At 34.3% G+C, this 5,550-nt stretch overlaps 1 long non-coding RNA gene across 1 annotated transcript; it reads left to right on the forward strand.

Annotated features, from left to right (window-relative positions):
* The first annotated feature begins 1,590 nt into the window (after positions 1–1,590).
* On the forward strand, positions 1,591–3,428 carry LOC148055183 (uncharacterized). The gene is made up of 3 exons (XR_015705825.1): positions 1,591–1,605; positions 2,391–3,008; positions 3,240–3,428. It is a non-coding gene; the product is annotated as an uncharacterized LOC148055183 (long non-coding RNA).
* The last annotated feature ends 2,122 nt before the right edge of the window (positions 3,429–5,550 follow it).

The following is a 5,550-nucleotide window of genomic DNA, read 5'->3' on the forward strand; positions in this document are numbered from 1 at the left end:
TGCACTAGATCATAAACAGTAGCTGAATTAGGTGACAGTTTTGCTTGTTCATCATATGAATTCTTGAGAAGATACTAATTCAAGCATGTGAACTTGGCTGTGAAGATCTGGCAATGACATAGGAGATATAATTTCGATATTATGTAGGTAGCACCTACCTAAATATTTTCATTATACATGAGGAATAATGCTCTTTCGCTAGAGGAACACTGTGGGAATCTGGACAAGACAGCCCGGATAAAGAGGTAAAGAGTTTGGAGTATTAGCTGTGAGGGATGGATTAAGTTATTCCATTAATTATGAATTGACTTTACAGCATAAGAATACAGAAAGCTGCTGCCACATATCAAGATCAACACATTTTCCTGGTTTTGCTCCATAAGTGTAGGTGCTGCTTCTACATACAGTCCTTGCCACAAATACCCCAAACAGCTTAAATTCAGAGTTGTGACATGCTTTAAGTGGGACACTACTTTTGGAGAATGTAGAGATTATGTCAGAAATTAAGTAGACAAAATAATGGCCTATGAAATATTATTATACAGTATAATACCTAGTTGATGCAAGATGCATTGTACTGGTTCTGATTTACGCATGCCTCCTGTGGCTTTGCAGGTGGAACTCTTTTGAATCCTTATAAGTCTGTGTTACCTGAGAGAACATGTCTGTTGTGCTTTATGGTAAGCAAATGTGTGAGCTGGAGCTACCCGATATAAAAGGGGACCACCCCACACACCCCCACACCCCCTCCCCCCCGTGGTGTTGAGAAAAAGGACAGACACAAGTTGGTGGGAATTCATTGTCTAGGTATCAAAAAACAGTGGGAATGGTGTTGGTGTAAGCTAAGTTAATGTGACTTTCATGAAGAAATCTGAAATGGAAATTTATTTTGATGTATTCTTTTAAATTAGTGCTTAAAAGAATTGATCCTTTTAAATTCCAGTTCCATGGTTGAGTGTGTGTTTGATTAATGTAGTAGCTGTTTTAAGCTTCTGCCTTTTGAAAAGCATAAACATATAAACTTCTACCTAATTTATCTTTGTAATTTACAAACTGAACTTTTTTTTTTGTCTGCTTGTGAACATGTCTTTATAAATTACATCCCCAGAAAATGAACGTTAGATATTTTTATGGTGCCTTGCTTGATCTTGACTATGGCTAAACTAGCAAATCACACGTGCGCGCGCACGCGCACACACACACACACACACACACACACACAAATTCACTTTAGATGTAAGAAGAAAAAAGAAAGAGGTTTAGTCCTATACATTTCAAGAGTGTCTGAAAGAAGGGAATGGTTTCTGAATCTCTTGTTCTGGTATTGATATCCTAATTTTGTAATGATACCATAAACAGACTTGCCCACAGGCCATATAATACCTTACAGTCATACCTACCTACATGTCAGATGTTTGTTTTGATATGCTTCCACATTAATTTGTGTGTATTTAGTATGCTTTGAGTGACTTATGGCATATAAATTCAATATGGATTTGAAACCAAGGTGCTAACTTATAAATTGCCATTTATCCACAGTCATATGGAAATTGCTCACTTCTGCAAATGTTTACATGACTCAATGATTCCAGTGAAACTATTCATGTAAGTAAAAGTTCATAAAAATAACCACTGAAATTCCTTGGGATGGTAATTTGACAATCATTGTGTGGTATGAAGTATAAAGAAGAGGAAGGAATATTTTGGCTAAAATGACAGAACAAGTCCTTACCCTTGGGACTGAGTAACTTGTTTTCTTTTTCATAAGGCTGTCTCAAGAGATTATCACCTTCCTTTCCTGTCCCCTTGGCCACTTGTTCTTGCCATTTTTGCCTCAATTAGTATTACAGTTGCTTATGGAGTTCCCTGTAAAATAGATCTCTCATACAATCCCAGTAAATCAAATTTTTAAAAGTCAGCTACAAAGCCAGGGCCAGAAGCTAGCTGTCAAAGACAAACAAGTTTTAATGCTATAGAAAGTGTGCATGACCTTCTGCCTGCAGCACGCCGCATAAAATACATAGACATCAGTCTTAGAATCAGAGATGGCATCTTGCTGGGATTAGAACCTTGAATGATGCTCACTTTTGTATTAATCCTTATCGTATGTTTTATCAAGTCATTTGGTTATTAGGATTTTTCTCATCTTCTCAGGTAATATTATAGTACTAATGCTTTTAAAGTACATTTAATATTTTCTTTTGATTTATATACTACTCTTCCTCAATGCATGAGAGATCACACACTTCAGTCTGACTAATTTTCTTTAATGAAAGCAATAATATTTGATTTTTAGCTAAGTGTAATGTTTTAAATTTTATCCACTCTTCTTTAAAACCGGTGATCAGTTACTTTTTAATTGATGAGGTGCTCCTTTTTAATTTTTTCAGAAAATGAAAAGAATGATCATCTTTTCCTTTGGTAAAAATCAATCCTTAAGTTATCTGTAAGTTTAAGCTAGTGTGTTCTTTTTTATTTGCATTTTTATATTTTGTTCAAGAAATTCAGTATTTCACAAATGTATAACTGACATACAGGAAAGAAAGATTTCTTCAGAATTGGTTTTAGAAATACTTTATTTTTCTGAATAAGACCATTTATGTAGTGCTAAGAATTGCACAATTCATTTATTCTTCTCAAAATAATGTAGACTTTTCTGTATTCTTCACCTCATTGTAAAGAAAAAATAATCTGACATACTCTTTGTAGAGATAATGATTGGCAGTAACTTAAAAACAGACTATACTATATTAAATACAAACCCAGATTGTTTGGGCACAAAAACCAGAATCCCAGCACTGAGATTTTTCTTGGCTAAGCATCAAAGCATGTTAATAGGTATAGTGTTAGCCTGGGACAAAGATGGCATTGTTACTTTGGTATATTTCATCCTGCTGCTACTTGGCAAGAGTCAATGTATTTTTAGGTGAAGTTTGTGCATTCATCTAGTCACCTGGAAAAAAAGGATGTGTAGATGACCTGTGAAAACACAGTTAGCATGATGAAAGGTAAGAATGTGTAATCCTTATCGTACAGTGAATTGTTAGCACTATATTGTGGACAAGATATTATTTCAAAGCACTGGAGTGCTCTCAGTTGTTTAGCTGCACATGTGATTTTATTTTATTTTTTTAATTTATTTTTTTTTTGGTAACATAACGAGACGGATTTAACAGTGATATAGCCATGTGCTTTTTAATTGCTAAACGTTCATGCTCTGTTTCCTTTCTTTGTTTCAGAGTTGAGTAGCATGGGAAGAGACACTTTGAGGGTTTTGTTTCTATTACAGAATACATTTTTTGTAAACATGAACAGGACAGCTTAGTGGTACTGCAATGAAGGGTGACTACAGTATGTTAAAACATTTTCTTTATTCATCACATCTGCTGTTTGTCACTAGACAGTCAAGTTGTGGTATAATGTAGTAAGTCATGTAAAATAATAAAAATATTAAAGGGCCAAATAGGTAATTTTTAATATTGTGTAGAACAAGTCATGTTGGTTATCAGATTCTGGTTGTGAAATCTTTATAATTAATAATGTTGCGTGAATAAAAAGAAGTGAAATTCCATTCTTGCCTAAAAGGTTGTTGTGTTAAGTTTTTGATAGTTAATAGTTAACAGTAGTAATTGGTAGTAAATGATCAACTTTGTGAGCTGAGCAGATTTGCATAGTAAAATGGTGGTTGTTTCATTTATGATACACCAGCTTTTCTAAATCACTTGGAAATTTTTAAGTTAAATGGTGACTGTCCTTAAATAATAATTAATAATATAATAATTAGAATAATTAATAACAATAATTATAATTTCTTAATAAGAATAGATTTTCTTAATAATAATTAGAATTTCTGTATAAAAGTATGTTTGATTTTTGTGAATACATTTGTATCTAGATAATTTACCTTCTTAGCTTTGTGGTTTTCTCCTATTTCTTATGAATATGGGCATAGAATATTTGAAGAAATTTTGAAGACTTTTTTTGGCCAGCATGCTCATGTTTAAATCTGTTTTCTTTGAAAATGGTAAAGGAAATAATTTGAGAGGAACTTTAATAGCTAACGATGGTAGTTGCATTTAGTCTACTACTTTTATTTTAAGGGGGCATTTTCAAGACTTTTCACAGATACATTTATATTAATTATAGATTGTTAGCTGCATTGCTGCCTGCATACTTCTGGTGGATATTGTATGAATCCTAAGGATTAGATTTAAGGAATGCTATTTCAGATTAAATGATTCTTCATAAATCTTTCTTCAATGTTTCTAGCAATCAAATTCACAATTTTGTTGAAGGCAATTATTCTTCTTGCTTAATAGACAAGTTGATCTTTATATTTAAAAGCAAAAAAGCAGTGATATTTTCTAGAACTGAAGACCAGAATATACTACATTGACCCATGCTTTTCCCGAGGAGATGCTTTGTAAAATATCCATTTTTACTTTTAGAAATCTATTCTTTGTGGTTAATATTTACCAAAAAAAGGAACAAACCAAACCCTGAGCATTGCACTGTTCTTATGGTCTAAATCTTTAACACTTTCAAGTATTGCTGAATGGATCATTGTGGACCATATTTATAGGTTAGCATTCCTGGACTAAATTCTGCAGTGAACTTTACAAATCCAGACTTGCAAAAGTACTCTGCACTCGTGAGGCCACACCTCGAATACTGTGTTCAGTCTTGGGCCCCTCACTACAAGAAGGACATTGAGGTGCTGGAGCGTGACCATAGAAGGGCAATGAAGCTGGTGAAGGGTCTAGAGCACAAGTCCTATGAGGAGCAGCTGAGGGAACTGGGGTTGTTTAGTCTGGAGAAAAGGAGGCTCAGGGGAGACCTTATTACTCTCTACAACTACCTGAAAGGAGGATGTAGGGAAGTGGGTGTCAGTCTCTTTTCCCAAGTAACAAGCGATAGGACAAGAGGAAATGGGCTCAAGTTGTGCCAGGGGAGGTTTAGATTGGATATTAGGAAAAACTTCTTCACCGAAAGGGTTATCAAGCATTGGAACAGGCTGCCCGGGGAAGTGGTTGAGTCCCCATCCCTGGAGGTATTTAAAGGACGTGTAGATGTGGTGCTTAGGGACATGGTTTAGTGGTGGACTTGGCAGTGTTAGGTTAACGGTTGGACTTGATGATCTTCAAGGTCTTTTCCAAACTAAACGATTCTGTGATTCTGTTCTTTCTGATTTCTTGAGTGATAATAATACTGTTTCCTCACAGCTGTGAACTACCAGAATGAGGTGGCTATGGTTGTGTTTTAAATAGAAATTATATAGCAGGTTCTATGGAAGTTAAAACAATGTATGTGTTTCTCCCATAAACAGCCTAATTTTTTTTGTAAATTGTAGTAGTTGCAATTTCAGTCTGTGCTTTGTTAATATGTTATTACTGGTTGATGGATTTCCACAAACATATTTGTTAAATATTGTTAAATATTTGGGCTGCTTCTGCAAAGCTCTCATAAAGAAATTCAAGTTACTCAATTTAGATTTTTTTCTTTTATTGTTTTTTTTTTCCCCATTGTTTTTTTTTTTGTAAAGGGTGAATG

The sequence above is a fragment of the Nipponia nippon genome, unplaced genomic scaffold (assembly GCF_047370975.1).
Source record: "Nipponia nippon isolate SJK-2023a ecotype South Korea unplaced genomic scaffold, ASM4737097v1 scaffold_26, whole genome shotgun sequence".
Taxonomy (NCBI): Eukaryota; Metazoa; Chordata; class Aves; order Pelecaniformes; family Threskiornithidae; genus Nipponia; species Nipponia nippon.